The 20,186-nt window shown below is 37.2% G+C and overlaps 1 long non-coding RNA gene across 1 annotated transcript in view; it reads left to right on the top strand.

The window, feature by feature from the left end:
* The first annotated feature begins 936 nt into the window (after positions 1-936).
* Positions 937-20,186, top strand: part of LOC131564078 (uncharacterized) — a 40,078-nt gene continuing 20,828 nt past the window's right edge. Inside the window, exons 1-2 of the long non-coding RNA XR_009275354.1 lie at positions 937-992; positions 3,153-3,283. This is a non-coding gene — a long non-coding RNA (uncharacterized LOC131564078). The remainder of the gene's footprint in view (positions 993-3,152; positions 3,284-20,186) is intronic.

Raw genomic sequence — 20,186 nt, 5'->3', positions numbered from 1 at the left:
TTTTTACTAGAATTTTGTTATAGGACTGTGAGGTTTTTTAAATTAAACTGGGTTTTATGAACACTGAATAGTAATATCAGGGAAGTGTAGATGTGCAAATGTACTAATGTCTTCTCTACTATGACTGCATCATCACAAAAAAACCTTCTACTTTTCTTAAGTATTTAAGAGTCTATGTATATGCCTTTCAATGTGGAATTTTGATTTGCGTTTATATCTAGTTCTTGGAAAAAGCTCTTTTAACTACACAATCCTCAGTGTTGTTTTGTGCAATTTATTAAAGAAAAAATAATTGAAAAAACCCTTTCGTACTATGTTGTCCTTGCTAGATTAGAACTCTAAAATAGCAGCTGTTAAAGGAAAAGGAGCATACTGTGAGTGGGCCATCAGTGCCAGCTGCTGCTCCTGCAGTGGTGTGGTTTCTGTCTCACTGCCCCTGTGCTCCCTGGGTGACAGCGTGCAGGGCTGGGGGACAAAGGGAAATGGAGCCAGGCTGAGCAGGAGGCTTTTGATAACATTGGTGCAACAGTTTTGGACCAGGGTCTGATGCAGTTTCTGATTATCTCCAAATGTTTTCAGTAGTGGTGTTTCAAATCTGACCTTACTTGCACATGATTTTCACTTTGGTGCACATAAACCAGGGATATTAAATGTGAGCTGCTGAAACAAGTGCTGTGCTCAGGTCCTCAATGGTTGGACCTCTCTGCTATCCTGCAAAGTTACTCTGGGTAGCACACTGTATTGCTTCTTAGTATTGTCACCTGTGAAGTTCAGCAAGTTCTGCAAAAGATGGAGAAAGGCTTGTCCCAATGCTTTCTTATCTTGAAAATTATTTCTGTATAATTGAGGTGCTACTTGATTTTGTCAGACTTTTCCATAACTAACACAAATACTCTATGTAGCTGCAAAATTTAATTTCCTTCTCCTTCTGTGGTACAGGTTCCAGGATGAAAACAGTGTGAAGCAGTTCCCTTGAAACACACACACTATCTGTAAGTATTTAGAAGTCATTAAGTCCTGGTGTGCAAGGAGCCAGTATTCATGTCCTGTGGGGGGAGGGAGAAAGGCTCCTTCACTACAATATTAATTCTGTTTGGAAAGTTTAGATGAAATAAAAGCTTTTCTAACTGCTCTTGGGCAAACTGATGTGTGGCAGGTGCTTAAATTCAGATGAAGAAAAACTGATACACTCTGACCTTAACAACCTCTCCTCTGGGTAGTTTTAGTTTCCTCTCCTGGATCCAAAATGCTTAATGTTTGTACGTTGGAAATTAATTAGATGCTCACTGGTGACATTGGCTATACTGAGAACATCTATTGAGTAACTGGAGGAAGATTGGGAAGGGAGAAACATCTATGACAATACTGTGCAATACCAGTTGACACCTTTTGCCATAGAAAACCATTGAGATTATTATCTTTCTCCTTTTTAATCCCTTTAAAAAGAGACGTGTGGCAGGTATACAGCTCTCATCCATGTGGATATCCAATGCAAAAAAATCTTAGCTGTTAAACTTTAATTTTCCTTGGAGAGGGAGAAGGAACAATTTTGGAGCATAAGAGCCATGGTAAATTTGGTGATACCATTAGACATGGATAGTCTGTCTAAAAGATAAATTAAATAGTTAAGCTTGCTTTTAGTATGAGCTGTTTTTGAAGCAGAAATGTGGAAATTCAGGGACTAAAAAATGACAAATTTAGCAACGTAAGAGCAAAGAGACATGAGAATAGGGGGAAAAGAAGTGAGTATCTTTAAAGTATATTCTTCAAATCTGACAACACTCTAAAGATTTCTCCTCAGCCTAGATAAATGTGAATTGTATATATCATAAGAAATTAAACAGGAATTTTTTTACAAAGTTGTTGCAGTGAGTTAGTAGCTTATTGTACAATATTTAAGAAAAAAACCCACCCCTTAATAATCTTTTTTAGTAACAATGGAAATCTCCTGTGCTAAATGAATCTCACTGAAACCACTTGCTTCTGTTTGCTTGTCATACCCAGTAGAAAGAATCAATATGAAAAAACCTGGCATAACTGGCATGTATTATAAATAAAGCTGTCTTGGGGACTACATAATGATTTGTCAAAATAGACTTATAAGTGTTCACCATCATCAATCATTTCACTTAATCTTGGTTTAGCAAAAATATATTAACATATTAGCACACAGTATTATGGATGAAAAAGGAACTTTAATACATCTTTGACTTAAACTTTGAAAAATGTAGAGGATCTCAGACTACAGAATAATGATATTTGTAACTCAGAGCAATGCAGATTAATAATTTTGTAGCTTTATTTATAGCTGTTGTTCCTTTTGTTTTGGTGTTTAATTTGACCAAGTGAACTGCAGGTTTAATTTTCTTTTTTGAGTTTTATTCAGTCTTAATATGCTGGTGGCATATTTATTTGACTATGTACTTAATATTTCATAGAATAGTTCAAGTTGGAAAAGACTTTTAAGATTGAGTCCAACTGCTGACCAAACTACCAATCCAAACCCCAAGCACCCCATCTACACATCTTTTAAAAATCTCCAGGGATGGTGACTCAACCACTTCCTTGGACATCCTGTTCCTGTGCTTGATAGTGAAAGAATGTTTTCTAATATCCAGCCTGAACCTCCCCTGGCACAACTTGAGGATGTTTCTGCAGGTCCTATTGTTTGGGAGAAGAGCCTGACCCCCACCTGGTTACAGCCTCCTTTCCAGGAGTTCTGGAGAGTGCTGCCAGCCCCCTGAGCCTGTTTTAGTCCAGGGTTTCCCTCAGCTGCTCCCCAGCAGGCTCAGCCCCAAGCTCTGTGTCCTGTCCAGCTCCATCCCCTGCTGCCCTGTGAACTGGGGGCTGCTGGGGGGCCCCGACCTCCTCTTGGGGTCCCCCTGCTTGGCAAAGCCCCCTGTGGGGTGTGATTGAACTAGAAGGGAGACACTCTGCTAAATTAGACCCAGACTGGTGAAAAACAAAAGGATTGAAAAATAGCTGTAAGGACCCCATGAACAGATGGTGTGATTCTGTAAGGGTAATTATATCATGATCCTAATTAACCACAACAAGAATGACCTTTTACTGACTCACAAAATAATTTCATTTAGAGAATCTTCTGTCAAACTTTGATTTTTATTTTATTTTTGCCTCCTTTTTTTCCTTAGGTCAGATACCCATATGCTCTGTATGCAGTAGAGCAGTTTTAAGAGATAAAATTGTAATCATGTGCTGCAAAGTTGACACCAGTTATTGCATCAGGTGAAATCACAGGACTTAGAGGTGAACTTTTGAACTGGTGAGTCCAACCCTTTGTCTTCTCAACATTTATCCAATATCTGTATTGTATTATCCTCCTAATGTCAATGAGTTTTTTTTCCCAACAATATATTCATTAATGCAGCAAGTTGGGTTTTTCTTAAGTTATTTATCTTCTGGTGTGCCATGAGGAAATTTGATCATTTTATCTGGAGTCTAGGTTAAGATATGTGCTTCTAATCATAAGTCCCAAATAATTTCTTTGACCATTTCTGCTAATAGGTTCTCTGGAGTTTTTCTGTTTAATACTTCTCAAGACTGTTTGTACCCTTGTGGTTAGGACTTTATTTCTTCAAATATCAATGCACAAATGCTATCTGGTTATTCACTTTAGTGCATTTTTTACTCTAATTATGCCTATTGGGAACTTCAGCTGTTATATCTTAAATGTCAAAATACCACGTAAATTACTGCTTCCTATGGGAAAATGATTGTTTACTACTCTGAAAAGTCATAAGATGTGATGATCAAACTATGAACAGAGAAAACACAACTAAAGCAAATATTTAATGTGCATTTTCATTTAAATAAAAAACACTCTATAACTCTGAGGGGTTTCTGATTATTTTCCCCTCGTTTTTTTTTCTGTTGTTTTTTTCCCTTTGTTCTTTTTACTTTGATCAAGTGTTCTCAAGGAAATGACATGAAGTGTATGTAGTTGTTGCTCTGACTATGCTTTTTTGTTGTTTTTTTGTTGTCTATTGTCTGTTTTAGTCTGAAACTTCCCAAAACTTTTAAACAGTGCAGCATAATGACCTGGTCAAATGAAGTGCTTCAATTCTTGATCCAGTAACAACCAATAATGAGACATTAAATACTGTAAAAAATCAAACCCCTTGGGGAGACAAGCTGTTTTTGAAGAAAAGGGAGCACTGTGCCATTATGTGCTTCATAATCCTTCTGTCATTTCTAAAAGTGCCAATATAAAAGTGAAACAGAAGGAAATGTGCTGAAGTACATTTTGTGCATTCCAGGTGTTTCACTGAGTGACAGAGGAAAGCATTCAGCTGTGTGCGTTCTTGCATTTTTACATGGGTAACATTAAAATATTCTGAGAATCACAGCAGCCTCCCAAACAATGGGAGAAGAAAGTGTTTTCTACATGAACCCATTATGCAGACACATAGCATAAATAATTTTATTTCTTTGATCTTCCTTTAATTTTGGCTCTAGTGCACATTCTCCTCTGTCAGAGCTGCAGAATTCTGCTTGCTACTGTTTATATTTCTCTTGTCTCATGGGAGGGGGGGTCTTTAGGAAGCAAACTTGCCATTTCTGAATTAGAGAAAAGAGGCCACAACAGCTGCTCCTGTTTGGTAGCTTTTGTCTTTTAGGGAGTATTGAAATATTGTTCATTTTCTTTCACAGATTTCCCAAAACCTCTCCTTGGTTTGATCCTTCACTTGTCTAGCGTAGTAGAAATCTGATTTTTTTTATTTTTTATTTGTAGGTGACATGACAATAGAATAAAGTTATTTGCTTTTGATTTATGTTCCCTTTTTATTTTTTCACTTTTTTTAAAAAATAGCTTTGTTTTTAATTCAGTGCTTTTTATTCTCTTTAGGGCTTTTTTTTGCCTCAGAGCAGAATGCTTATACTTGAATAAATAGATGAAAAAATATTTAATTTTTGAACATTTCAAAAAGGGGGACTAATTTCCCATTTAAGGAAAAAAGAGCTTTTAAATTAGATGTCAGTTTAAATAGCAGATTTTTTTTCAAAATTGAGAAACTTCTTTTTTGAGGAATGATAATTAACTATAGCTGGGAAATATAAAACTTGGGTCTTTGTATTGGTATTTATGCAAATTCCCTCCCTCAGATTAAGAACCTGGTAAAATCTCTTAAATAAAACTTGGAAATGTCCATGTTAAATTTGTTAAAATCAAACAATGTGTCTATAATATGCATAGAACTTAAAGCTCTTTTTATCTTAGTGTTTTAAAATACCCTTGATTTTACTAAAGAGCTTGGTTAAAACTGTGGATTGATTTGAATAGCTTTCATCTCTCTGTAATATCTCTTGCCTATTTCCCTGAAACTGAAGCAAAGTTTTGTTCTGAGGTGCTGGAAGTATTTAAGGTTGCACAAGCCCTGTGAGTGGATGCAATGTGAGTGCACCTGCACCTCATGGATGCTAATGGGGTTTGATTGTGCCTTTGCAGGATCAGTGGCTGCCCCCTGCAAATACTTATTTATTTGTGCAAGGTTGTTGCATCACTGCAGTGTCATATCATGTTCTCTGTGCTCTTTTCATACTCTCTGTCAAGGCAATAACATTAATTTGTGTCTATTTGAATAATACTCATTGTCATATGGTAAGAGATCTCGAGACAAGCAAGGGATTTGTTTAGCAAAAAACACTTTTAAGAAATGGCAATTTTGAGAGTCTTCATTTAACAGGAAGGGATCAGAGTGGCTAAGTAATTCAAATCCATGATTTTTTATCTCAGTGTGATCATTTGCTGACACACTGGGTGTAGGATAGATGAGATTCAGCTTCCATGGTGCAATCTAAATGCTCCATAAATACAAACTTTGTCTCAATTTCTGATTGCTGATTCCAGCTTTTTTATTTGTTGAGTGATCCCGAGTTCTTCAATGCCTCTTTGTGCTTACTGCAGGAATGCTGTTTGTGCCTGGGGCTTTATCTTTGTGCTTGATGCCACTGGCACACAGAAATGAGCCTTTCAGTTACACCAAATACATCAACCCAAAGCTAGAGATTCCACTTGTGAAGCTATTGCTGCAGGAATGTGATTCACAGCAATGAGGAAGGTTGGAAGAGGAGGCAATGAGATTTGACTGCTATGACTGAGGCTGCTGCTGGAGCTGCCCAGGCTGGAATTTGTGATATAGAATTCAAAGCTATTCTTCTTAATTAGGCAAAAGATCAGAGTATGATGCAGGCAAAATTGGATCATTTTAAGAATTATTAGGGGAAAAAAACCCTTCTCTCCAAAATGAACCCCAGAAATCCATCACCAGACTAAAAAACCTTGATGACCCTGCACTTAAAAATTAATGAATTAAGCTGAAGTGATTAGACAGGGGAAAAAAGAGATACTTTTAAATTATTCAAGATCAGCTACTTATGTACCCCTGAAAATGCAGATGCAGCACCAGGAGGTATCAGCCCTATAGGGTTTTTTTACATAAGTGTTGTGACATAAGCACTGAGTAGCCATTTTAAAGGCACCCTTTAGAATGAAAAATGAGCATAAAGTAGAACTGAAAGGTGGGCAAGGAACATAACCAGTTTTATTTTACAGGGAGACCAATAGCTTTCCTTTCTAAAGTAGGAAAAACAAAGCATGAAAGTGGATTTGATTAGTTTCTATATGTATCCATATTTAGGTATGACATAAAAAATCCAGATCCTATTTATTTAACTAGGAACCAACACTGACACCAGTTTGTCATACATTATAAATATGCTCAGAAGCTAACAGAAATTCTGCTAAAGCAGAGTTCACAGTTAGGAGATCCATGCTACAGCTTGTTGGCAGTCTTCAAACTGTATTTATTTCAGAGTGGCAGTGAGGCCAAAGAGCCAAATATTAGCACATTATCAGGAAATATTACAGGGATGTCAGTCTGGTACCTAAGTACCAAGGGATGTCAAGCAGGAGGAAACTGCATAGCCCTAAGCTCCATCCTTTTATATATAAAAGCAGTTCTAACTGGGAAGATGAAGAGCTTTGTGTACAGACTAAGGGCTATTCTGTTTTTTCTAAGCATATGAAAACATTTCTTGTGTTCTAGAACTGGAAGCCCCTGAGGAGAATTAGTCATTGTTGAATAAACCAGCCTGCAAAGTTTGATGAAAGTGTTTTGATCAAGACTATGACACTTCAGCTTTTCCTTTTCAATGGACAGTAATATGTTAGGAGTTGTCCTAGCATTTTTGCCATCTTATTTCTGCCAAGGTTTTGTAAATATCAGCTACTCCAAACTGTGCACAAAAACCTGTCTATTCATCACTGTCTTCAGTTCTGATGACAAACAGTTTCTGCTCCTTGCAAGGGGTCGTGCTAAAGGAATATTCAGTCTTGTATGTAGTGAGGTGACCTTTTAAAGGCTCAAGTGTTTCATATTTTCCTTGGTTGTTGTAGCTATCCTTCTTCAGAAGTTTGAAGTCTTCAGTTTGAGGAGCTTTGATTTTTACAGAAACTACTCAGGAAGGCTTTAAAAGCATTCTGAGCTATCAGGATATATGATATTGTGTCTTTTTAGCTGTTGTTGTTCGTTTAGGTCCACTGAAGACTTATGAGTGTCTTATAAAGGGCTAAGGATAATCTGACTTTCCTGTAAAATAACTTTTATTATTTCTTACTGTAGTAAGCTTAGTAATTTGTCAGAGTGAGTTGTGTTTTTTTAACTGATCTTTCTGTTCTGGCATCTTTATTGAGAATTTTCAGCTGACACTCAGAAGGACAAAAATGTTTATACATAGAATCAATTTCAGGATGCTTGAAGGAAATAAATGATGTATGTTAATTAACTAGGGATGTCAGAAAATTATGGTAAGGATTTAGTGGATTCAGGCCTCCTTGATGAATTTAAATTTCAATGGAGTTTGATCAAACCAGGAGTAATTATAAAGCAGCAATAATTCAGCTAATGTTGATAGCAATTCATTTGGTGTTAAATCATTAGAGATCTCTGATTCTTTAAAACTGCAAAGATTTCACTGATAAATGGCAGTTATACAAAAAAATTGCTATTTTAATTTGTTATTATATCTGGAGTAAGACAAACTTAATGGCATATAAACTTGTAGGAATTGCCCTAGTGAAGAGGAGTTAGATTGGGATACATTTCATTTTTTATATGGTGGAAAGTGCGTCCAATGGCCAAATTCTCTCCTGCTTTATCTACTGTGAAAGAAAGAAATACTTGAGGTTTGGACAGTGAATATTGACTCAGGATTCCAATTAGATTTGTGGATCAATTACAGACTTTCTGTGCTGCCGCAGCAAGTAATTTAAGTGACACTTTCCTTCAGCTGCTCCTGTATATAATGCTTTGCTGAGGCATTGCAAAGATGAAATCCACTACTAATTTGTGAGTGGCATTGATTCTGCAGTGTGAGGGCACATTATCCCATAAATGATTGTTAGAAATCAAATTATATAAAATTATTTAAATGTAATTATGTATTATCTAATTATATTTTCCTGAAGAGCTTCACAAAGACAAACTCTTAGTTTCAGAAATTAAACATGTGTGCTGGGTGAAGGAGAACTGAGACTGAGAGCCAGTAAGGTGTTGAGTTGGGATAAAATAACTTGGAGTATTCCTTAGAGAAATGCAAGTTAGTTTCTTTTAATTCAAAAGAAATGTGAAACATAGCTTGCAAATTCAGTGTGTTTTATTCAGAAGTTCTTCTTTGAATATATGTTTTTATTTAAAAATTGAGAGATTAATATATGCTTTAATGAAATATGCTTTGAGATGTTTTCTTGGCTTTTATTTTCTCAGGCATGAGTATTGATGGGCTGTTCTCCACCATGGAAGGAAGTGCTCTGAGTTGTGTCTCAGCCACTGCATGTATAGAAATGGAGGAGAGAGCAGCCACGTTTCTATAGATAAGGACAGGTGTTCAGGCCTTCCTAACACATTGCCAATATTAGTTTGTGCTTTCTGAGGGTGTAGCTCCATGAATTTCATGAGCCAAAGGGTTGTAGTAAAACACAGAAAAATCTATAGCATTTTCCCTGTTACCATTTTTGTGTGAAAAATATTCTTTGCTCTTCTACTTTTTTTCCTTCTTTTTCCATGTTGTGTTGTGTGGTCTTATTTTTTGGAGGCTTAGTATTTTCTCTGTTTTGCAGCTTGGTAGTTAAATGCTTAATCAAACTCTAAATCAAATTGTGATTTGTTTCTCAGTAAGAGTTACTGATAGTTTTAAGTTGCAAAGAAAATGTGTTGTAGGCTCATAAGGAATGATTGTGATCAAATAATATCTTAATTAAGATGTTACAGAACATTTTGATAATTATCTGTTTATAGTCATAAAAAAATTTGAGTTGGGCTGAGGAGCTGTCCTGAATTACTTTCAACTCCAGTGTTATATTTTACCAGTGCAATCATGAATTCTGCCATAAGATGCATAGCTCTGTGCTGTAAATATTAAAAAAAAAAATCTTCATTCATTCAGGGACACACTTAAAAAAGAATGGTTAGTTCTTGCCGTGCTTAGGAAGGGACTTGGGTATTAGGCATTAGTTGGAGCTTTTTTCATTGCAAATAGCGCCACTGGATGACATCTTTAAGCGTAAGAATAATCTTTTGATTTGGGGACTCAGAGAAATATGTCCCATGTATGGAATACCCACTGCATTGAATAAATTCTGTAAAATCACTCTTTTTTTAACACGGTAAATGTTACAGAATGGCAGAGAACAGATTTTGAGGTCTGCTGTTTTCCTCTGCCATAAGGCAGAATAAATTGTCTTATTAATTTCTTTCTTTGTTATTTCTGATACATTTGTCAAAAGTTTCATTTTCTTGTGCTCCTATCAGCAGTGTAGAATCCACATAAATATTCTCCAGTACGTCACAGGTACTCTCTCTTTATAGATGTTCAGTAGAGGTAGCATTAAACCCAAACCCCTCATTTAAGCATTTGCAGCCCAAAATGCCTAAAATAGCTTTAGAATAGAAGCACAACAAGATAATTTAAGAAGGATTGGGGCCAAGTAAAGGTGCAGAGCTCAGTGCACATCTCTGGCAACCTCTCCATGGCCATTTTGCAGTGCTTCATTATAGGACATGTGGATGTGATAAGCTTGAATACAGATATTAAGCATAGAATCTGTATTTCTTATTTATGACTGCAATCTTGGCTTTAGGGGCAACAGCAGCTTCAGTGGCAAAGAAGGATAAAGAAAACTGGGAGGTGGTGTAATGAACATGATATTTCCCTATCAGGGTTGGAAGAACTGACTTAGAACGTGTAAAACTGTGCCCTTCCAGTCCAGAGCTGGGGGAATTGACAATTTCCAGGCAGAATCAGCTGAAGGTTGGTTTTTTAAATCCACCAGACTCTGTGCTAGCCTCAAAACACTTCTATGGAAACCTGGTATGTGGTACCCTAATGGTGCTGACTCCAGTGAGATATAGATACCAGGGAGTCTTTTAGGGACAGACCTGTCAAAATATTTCATCTGTGCTTTACACATCTCTGCTTTCATCTTGAGCTGAGACTGACATCTGTCAGATTGTGTGCTATGAGAGAAATGTGATTTAAAGGTTGCAAGAGTGAATGGGATTCTAGATTTCAGATGTAAGTGAATGGGAAGGTCCTTAAACAAGTAAATGAAATAGGTTTTCTCTTCAGCCTTTTGAGAAATGTTTATGACGATTAACAATTCCAAATTAAGAAAAAATAAATGGAGAAATATAGATTCATAATTTACAGTAGCAAATGGCTGATTAAATTGATGAATGCCAAAGTCAGGGTTGCTCTGTTCTACTGATTACACATATCTGCTTAGTACTTGGAACTTTATTATAATTTGGTATCAATAATATTAAGCATGGTTTCATAAAGGAGTAGTTGTACCAGTATCTAATGGGGCAGAGAAAAATCAGTATTAATATTGCAATCAGTAGTTTTCAATGTTGTAATTGAAAATTTAAAAAAAAGTATTAGCTGGTATTATTTGTAAAAGAAGCAGTTTCTGTGTGAGGTTTATCATATTTAGCACCAAACTTAATATCATCTTGCTTCACAAAACATAGGGATTGGATACTAAGACAGTAAATGCTTTTGGTTAAGTTTAAATTTAATTTGGTATTGTAGACATGAAAACCTTTGTTATAATACTAAGTTTACTGCTGATAATTGTTTATAGTAATGCATATTGAAAGATTGAAAATACAGTTACATTAGCAATGATGTATCTCTAAAATGAATGTCTCTGAACATTCATGGGCAAACCTGTATTACTCAGATTCAATGTAGGACCAGGTTATGATTATTATAGATCTGGGGAATAATCTTTCTTTTGCACTTTCTTATTGAAAATATGTGTGTATGCATACTATGTATATGTAGCTCATATGCCTACAGTCCATATGTGCCTCCTGCAGATTAGGATTGCTCACATTCTTAAAATCCAAACTTTAAGAAACAAAAGTATTCACTACTTGTACACTTATACTTTATGGAAAACTTAGGATAAGTTCATTGTTGGGCAAGGCTTGAGCCTAACTGAGCATTGTATATGGGCTGCTGTGTTCAGCACTACATGAGCTGTCTGCCTGGCTGACCTGCCACTTGCTATCAGCTGTCTGTCCTCTTGTGCTCACAGAGGATGAGAATTTGAGTGGTGTGTGATAAGCAGAAATGTTCTTCTGGTGTGTCTGATTTTAAAAAAATGTTTTTCTCCTAATGAGATTAATGTTCTAAACTACTTCCACATGAAAACACACACACTGAGCCCAATAGTGTAGGAAAGTACAGAACAGTGAGACTGAGATTCTGAGAAGTTACCAATAAAGAGACAGAAAGTATGAGAAATTTTTGAGTGTTTGCAGTGTTTATTGAACTGCTAGAATTAAGGAAAAGGTTGAGATGAAGAACTGTTACTGATATTAGTTCAGAAAGTTGCAGAGGAGTTGGTGGGGGAAGTGTGGCAACATCTGAACTTTCTGAAATAGTGAGAAGAGTGCTGTTATAAAACCAATTCTGGATGGATTAACTGTGCTTATTGTATTGCAATCCATGAGCTCAGGTGAGAGTGCATTGCCACATATTTGGTTAAAACCACCTCTGCTGACATTTTGCAATGAAAAGAATCATCATAGCAATCTAAGCTGGCTCCTGTTCCCCAGTTCTGAACTTTGCCGCTGCCACCTCACTACTGTGGTTATTGAGCAGAAGATGTGTAACTTCAAGACTTTTCCTGGAGATTCTGTGGACTGGACACATTATTGCTTTCTTCTGTTGATGTTGTGTTGTGTTCCATGCTTGTAACCACATGCAGACCTTGGGTATGGTCTGCTATATTGCTCTGGTTCTGCTTTTTGGGTTTTTTTCCTGTCTGCCTCTCTACTCTTTTTCTCTGAATTATTTTGTAATGTAAAGACAGACCAAAACTTCAACAAGAGACAGCAAAGCTGCCTAACCTGAAAACATAAGACCAAGTGTGGAACTACAGAAACTTCTCAAGCTATTTTTCAAGCAGTATAAAAGAAAATGTGTTTGGTGACAGGGACACTTTGTACACTTGGAAGAGGGTGTTTAATTTGGAAATACATAAGGAATGCCCGATGAGGGATAAATCTATATCATGCAGATAATGAGTTCATGCAGATTCAGCAAAATTTGCCTTCCAAACAAAAACTGCAATATAAGCTTTTAGTTTTCCTTTTGCAGAGGTAGTTTTGCTGGAATCTCATTTCTAACAAATCTTATGTTGTTTACACCTACAGTTTTTGATCTTGTGTCCATATACCAGCTGTCAGGAAAGCACCAAGCCCACAAATTACTGATTAGACATGAGGCACAAAGAACACAAGCTGCTACTGTTTGGAAAGCTCAGCACTCTTTGCAAAGACTTTGCCCCATTTGAACTGTACCAGTTTTACTTTCACTAATGATATATTGTATAGCTTGTTTGGCAGCGTGGGAGTTTATCATAAGTTTCTCTTTTGTTCAGCCCTGAAATAAGGCTAAAATATGTAATTACAGTTACTTGTCATCAGAGGTCGTGTTTTTCAATAGCGAAAGTGCTGCAATGCCTCTTAAATAGTTTCTTGATGATAATTTGTATCAGCTGCCCATAAGAAGCTACAGTGTGATCATGCTGCCTCAAAAAAGCTTTTTATCAAAGGTTAGAAATAATCTTTACCATTCAAGAGACAGTGAATTTTCAATGAAGATGATCAGATCTTTGCAGTCCATTTGCCAGTTTGCTCAGGTGTTGGGTAGGATTTGGTGGCAGAGTTTTTTGCCATTACTAGCCTCAGCTTTCAGGCAGCAGCATCTGCTTCATGAAAGGGGAAACAGAGCCCTGTGTCAGGAAATCCTTTGTAAATATTGGAATATATGACGCATTTTTCATACCATGCGAGCTCAGTTTGGTCTCTGCCAGCCAAAGCCTCAAAATGGGGAGCCTGCAGCAGATGGCCTCCCAAACCTATCATTTGGCACCTGCATGTGTAAAAGATCCCTAAATTCATAAGTTTGCTCAAAACCTGGTACTCTTCCACCTTTTCTTAGAACAGAAAGAAGTTTGGAAGGTTTTGTTCAGGTTAACAGTTGCAAGATTAGATCATGGTCCGTTAGATTTTTGTGAGTGACTGTTGTGTTTCATCATTTTATAGATAAGTGAAAACCTGAGGAGGCAGGGGAGGACAACATATTTATGCAATCCTGAATCTTTTCTTCACTTCTCTAAGTAAATAAAACAGTGATTAAACAGGAGAACACAGAGGGTTTGGGTATGTGGGTAAGCAGCAATTTCCATTACATAAGTAATTACCTTTGTTATGGAATATGCTTAGAGACCTGAGAATTTCTAATAATTAATGCAACAATTTCATTATGTAGGCAAAAATATAGAACCTTTCTAAGACAAGCCTTTTTCTTTTTGTTAGCATGATTATTTTTTCCTATGGAACAAGAAATACTTTCCCATCTTGTTTCTGACAATAAAAATATGTTATTTGTATCTGAAATTTTTCCATAGACAGTAAACTTACTTTGAACCTATACTTAAAATGTGTTGTTTTGTCCAATTTGCAGTACTCTTGAAATTTAAAAATCTATCCCTACTCTTGAAGATTATTTATAGCAATTGATAAAACACTTAGTGCTGGCATTTAGATTAAAAGTACCTTGAGTTACATTTGTCTTAGCATTATTGTTTTGCAAAATTGCACTGGGAATGCAGGTTTTCAAGAGAAATTGTCTGGCTATATAGGGTCAGGAATTGAAAGGGAAAAATAGATGTTCTAGAATGATTTCTGCAGGTACCTGTCTGCAGTGGCAATGCATACAAACATAGTACAACAGCAGCACAGATACCAGTGGTGTGACTAATGAATCTTGATAGGTGTGAAGTAAATGAGGGATATACAAAAATCCTGCCTCTGTGGATTAAAAATTGGTTCTGATTTTGATTATATTTTTGCCAACACTATTTTTCATCAAGATGTTTTATAATAAAGGAAAACACCACGGTTGTTGATCTTTTTCCCTTATGTTCTGTCAGTGCTTTAACATCAGGAGAAAGTAGCTGGTAATTGACTTTCCAAACAGGGAAGTTCAGCATGCTGAGAAGCACTTGCTTGAGAGCTGAAAGAGGGAAAATCAATAAGGAAATGAGGAAGTTGCCATTTCTAGTACTCCATTAGCTGCTGTGTAATAAGATCTCATCAAATAAATCTTATCAGTAGAATAAATGCATTTAAGAGCAGAAAATGTCACAAATTATGAGAGTTAAGACTGTGGCTTTCTGGTATCTCATGGACAAACAGTTTAACTACTGCTGAAGGAATTGGTCAATATGTGAAGCACCAGTGCATGTGACTGGACAGATTGCTATTGATTTTGGTAGGGTTTGGGTCAGGCTTTAGTAACCAAAAAGATCAGAATCACTCAGCTGAAAATGAATGATGATGTAGGCCATATTTTCTCATTCATTTTCCTATTGAATAGACGGAGAGAGAACAGAGAGAGAAGATTAAAAAAGTAGGCAGTGAAGCTTGGAATTTCTGGTATGCTGCTTTATTTTGATGTGACATCCAAATGAGGGTGATATTTTGTATTACTGTAGGATAAACAAAAGGACTGATTTATTTCACTCATTAATATAATCCATGTTTATTAGAAGAATATATAGTAAAAACATCAGCAAAGGAGTGAGTTTAGTGGGGAGAATCACAAATCTATATATTTGATATTAATTCCATAGTGTTTAACTTTATTGTAGGAGTGGCATTTAGATGATAGTTACCACCTCAATTCCTGCTGCTTTTCCCTACAGAGACACTTGTTTGTTGGTCAGCTGGAACTGGTGATTAAATAGTGGTTAAATGATGGTCAAACAGTGTTAATCTTTCCTAGATTGTAATTTTTATATATTTTTTAATTCCTTCCTAGTGGTACAGAAGAATTCTTATGTTCTTGGCTGAGATTTTTTTAAATACTTGTTTATAAACCTTCATAACTAATGCAAGGTTGCTCTCATCTTCATCCTGCCTTTGTGATACAGAATGCACATTCCTTGCAGTAAAGATGATATAGTCAGCTGAGATTACTCTTGCTTCCACTGATCTCAGTGGGGTTTTTCTATAAATATGTGTGGAATTGCTTATGAATTAAAAAACAATCTTCTTACACTGACAAATAATTTATTAGGTCAGTCTAAATCAAACTACTTGGGAGACTGACATTTGCCATGTTATGTCATTAATAAAATAATGGATATTAAATTGAGTACTGTTTTACTATAAGGATATTCACACTGTTTTTCTGTGTTGTTTTCTTCAGTTCATGAAGTACTTCATAATTGAGTTTCTACTAATTTTATATTCATAAAATTTTAATTATATGGGCTTCCCTCCTGGCATGCATTAATGTGGTAGCACCTCCAAAGCTAATGAAATATCTATTCTGATAATGAATTTCAGTCACTGTTGGAATAAAAGTATTCTAGATCAGTCAGAATATCACTCAAACTCTCATGTTTTCTAGGCCATGGCAATCTCAGGCTTTAGATTTAGTGTAAAATTTAATGCAAATTGAGCTGGGAATCAGCTCTGGGAGTAGAAATGCTAACTTAAGACTTGTTCCTCCCAATTTTTTATGCCCAGTGTTCAGGCTTACAGAGCCTGCTGTTGGCTCCAGTGGGAAAGATGGGGAATAGTTGTTCCCAGTTTCTGTACAATAGATGGTTGGCACTGCCCTCAGTGGTACGGATGAAAGTTTGGAAAGTGCACATAAAGGAAGATGCTGCAGGCAGGTCTGTCTATTCTTGTTGCCTTGGCAGGCTCCTTCCTGAGCCACTTGCAAGCACATTGTGTCTGAGCCTTTGCTTCCTTTGACAAGGGTGCTAAGTGTGAGTTTTTTTGCAGCCCTGTGAACCACTCTGTCCCTGCCTGAGCCAGTGCTCTGTGTCTCAGAGATGTCCTTCCTGCTGGGGCCAGCTGCCTGAGGCCAGCCACAAACCCAGAGGGTGTGTGAACACCTTGGGGTGATGCAGGGGCTCAGTGTCAGCAAGGACAGGCACCCCCTGGGTCCAGCTGGGCCTCCTGGGAATGCACCAGCAGAGCTCAGGTTTGTCCTCTGAAAGGCTCCAGTTCTGAGGGAGGGCTGAGAACACACAATCTTAAACCCAGCTCAGTTTTTGGTGTGCTGGACCTGGTCATGTGGGTGCTGTAGGCACCTGACTCTGAAGTGACCTTGTGTCCATCTCCTGGCTGGCCTGAACTCCCCTACCCCAGAAGCTTTCCGGGCAGGACCTGGCCCAGGGCTCTGCCACCCCTTTTGGGTGCCATGGGACTGAAATAGTAATTATTACAGAACTTAACTTCCAAGACCCTAAATCCTTTATTTGACCTAGCTTTTGCTTTCAATACAAGGAGGTGAAGAATACCAGGTACAATGGAGAAGGAAGAAAGGTGTTGTTGCAGGCAGAAGCTGGATGTCTCCAGCCATTAGGCACTGTCAAGAAGCCTGTGAAGTATCTTGCTTCAGGATGCCATAGTCAGAATTTCTTTCTCTTGTATTGACAATGTCTTTTTTTTTTAATATATAATCAAATCTTGACATTTTATTTGAAGAAAGAATGTAGAGGAAAACTGGATCTATAAATTCACTTTGACTCTTTCTTGGTTTTGTCAGGGCATAACTTGCCATTCAGCTGAATGTTTAATGTGTCTTTCACTTGTAGGCTTATTGAACTGCTATTTCTAGATGACTGACAAAAATGTATTTTACTTGCATTCGATTTGAAAAGGACAATTCTTGTTTTCAAATTATATTGTCAGAATACTTTCACTCTCCATGCTCAGAGCAGAATGGGAAATGATTCTCCCACCCCCTCCCATTGTGGATGTAAATGTGTATATTTCTGTGTGTGTGCATATATATGCATACACAAAGAATGTAGAGAGCTGTTATGAGCCACTACTCTTCCAGCAGTATAGAGAAATGTCTTTTAGTACTCTTTTCATGGTGATTGTTACCCAACACCAGCAGGTGAATATGTCCTTGAGGCTGAAGTCTACCTTTTGCATCTCCATCTCCTCTGCAGGAAACGTTTCTTTTATCTTCAGAAATGTAGATGGGTATACGACTGTAAGGGGACTTTGTACTGTGTTTGTGTGGTAAAATTTTGGCAGCAGGAGGCTGCAGGAGTGGTTTCCAGAGGCTTCCCCCATGTCTGACAGAGCCAGTTGCACCTGGTTCCAGCACAGTGCCACTGGCCAAGGCTGAGCCCAGCAGTGATGCTGGGGGTGCCTCTGGGATTCTGTGTTCAGGAAGGGGCAAATTTACTGTGTACAAACACCTTCAGCCCAAGAGAGGAGGGAGAATGAGTGAGAGAAACACCCTGCAGACACTGGCCAGTGCAGAAAGAGGGGAAGGAGGTGCCTCAGGTGCCAGAGGAGAGTCCCCTGGAGGGGAAACCATCTCTGCAGCCCATGGGGAACAGATAACAACCTGCAACCCCACCCTGGAGCACTCTGCTCCTGAGGGATTGTCTTCTGTGGGAGGGACCCACACTGGAGCAGGGGGGAGAGTCTGAGGAGTTCTCAGTGTGTGATGAACTGAGCACAACTCCCATTCCCTGTCCTGCTGTGCCACTGCAGGGGAGGAGGCAGAGAAATTGGGAGTGAAGCTGAGCCAGGAAGAAGTGGGGAGGAGGGAGGGAAGGTCTTTTTAGGATTTGATTGGCAATAAATTAAACTAATTTCCCCAGAATGGGTCCATTTTATCTGTGATGGTAGTTGGTGATGGTTTCCCTGACTGTTTTTTGATCCACAAGCCTTTTCGTCTTTGTCTCCCCTGTGCAGCTGAGGAGAGGAGGGATAGAGCAGCTTTGGGTGGACATATGGAGTCCAGCCAGGATTCAACACACAACAATGTTAAAAGCTGTATGAAGAGTAATACATTTATTTTGCATTCCAGAATTAATATGGTTTGACTTTGAATTAGTTGAATAGAAACTATTGTGTACACAGTAAGTTATATTTAAGTTAATTTTTAAAACCACTTCAGCCTCTGGAGTTGTGGGGTGTACTTCCAAATCTAGATTCATTGAAAACATTGTCAGGAATCTCAAGTAAACATGAGCAGTGTGATATGGGCTTGAGAAGCACATATTAAATAGTTATTCTCATTTTTCTAAATGGAAATATTTTCATGTGTGTGACCTATTTCTTTTAGACCTTTCAGTTACTAGTACAATTTTTCATGTGTTTCCATGACTGATGGACTGACATTAACACAACATTAATATCAATAAAAAATCAAGATGGTAAATTATGAAAAGGTGGAAACCTTTTTCCTGTTTTTGTCAAACTAAAGTTATATGAAATGTATTCTATCTTTACTACTCTTCTGAGACTTTATTTTATTTGGGGAATACAGTTTACTGAGAAATAGAAGAATAAAGTTTTAATTTGTTTCTTCTTATAAGCAAAACTGCAGTTTGCTGTGCTAATTAGAGCAGCTGGATTACACAGCCTGCCTTAAATCCCAGAGGAAATCAGGAAAAGAGGCTGGATTTAAGTATTTTTTACTGTCTCCAAGGTTTTAAATTAAAACCTCTTTTGGTTAATGAGAAAAGCTTAGAGATTCAGTTTTCATTTGGGGAAGGAGTGATGGGGAATTCTTCCTTATTCATATTTGTCTCAAAGTATGGCCTTTTGGTTTAGAAAACTACCACAGTCAAATAGTGGCCAACAGTACTTTTAATTTTATTGGAGCAGGCTGAAGTCTCTGATAGTTACCTGAGAAGGGAATAGAATATGGAGAAGTTCTTGGAGAAATAAAAGATATATGGGTGCTCTCAGGTCTTTTAACAGATGTATGACTTCCACCCAAGGTAATGAATATATTAAAAATCTCCACTTTGAGAGATGCATTTGGGTGTCCTATCACATGCTGGTTATACTAAGCCTGGTCTTTATTTGCATTATTTTTCACTCTAAGTTCAAATCATAACTGCTCTGATTTTTTTTTCCTCCCTATCTTTTTAAGTCTGATTGTATAAGCCTGGTTTAGTGATTAAAAAATACACTGTCCCAACTTCTGAGGTTTGATTTGAAACTTTTTATTATGAATGGCTTGACTGCAATGTAAATGTCTGGATACTAATACTTGTCAACCTCAAACACTAGAAAACTTTAATGTGCTGGAAAAACATGGGCTAGGAACAGCCTTTGAAATACTGTGAAAAGAATTTACTTAACTAGTGAAGAGAAAAATGTCAGTTTGTCTTGAATCGTGAAAATGAAAATTAATAGACTTGCTACATATGTAAATGTATTGCTTCAGAGAATTGTGGCAGAGTTCTTCTCTCTCCATCTGCAGTGAGAAGAAAAAATCCATAGAATTTGTTTTAGTGAATCATTAGGGAAGCATATCTAACAGCAATTAATGGATAGAACAGGAAGAGCAGTTTTATGTTAGGGCAGCATTTTACCTTCATCAGCCAGGTTCTTCTAATTTGTGACCTTCTACTCAAAATATTAGGCTGAGCTACATGAGTAAAATAAACTTATCTAGCAGCAGTGTTATGAATAATCAGATTAGATGGGTGCATTAAGAAGAAATAACTTTACAGTGTAAACCCCTGTATCCCTCTGCTTGGATATCAATACCCATTCCTAGTAAAGAGCATTGTAATACAATGTGTTAAT

This window comes from Ammospiza caudacuta, chromosome 14 (assembly GCF_027887145.1).
Source record: "Ammospiza caudacuta isolate bAmmCau1 chromosome 14, bAmmCau1.pri, whole genome shotgun sequence".
Taxonomy (NCBI): domain Eukaryota; kingdom Metazoa; phylum Chordata; class Aves; order Passeriformes; family Passerellidae; genus Ammospiza; species Ammospiza caudacuta.
This window is presented reverse-complemented; position numbering and strand designations above follow the sequence as displayed.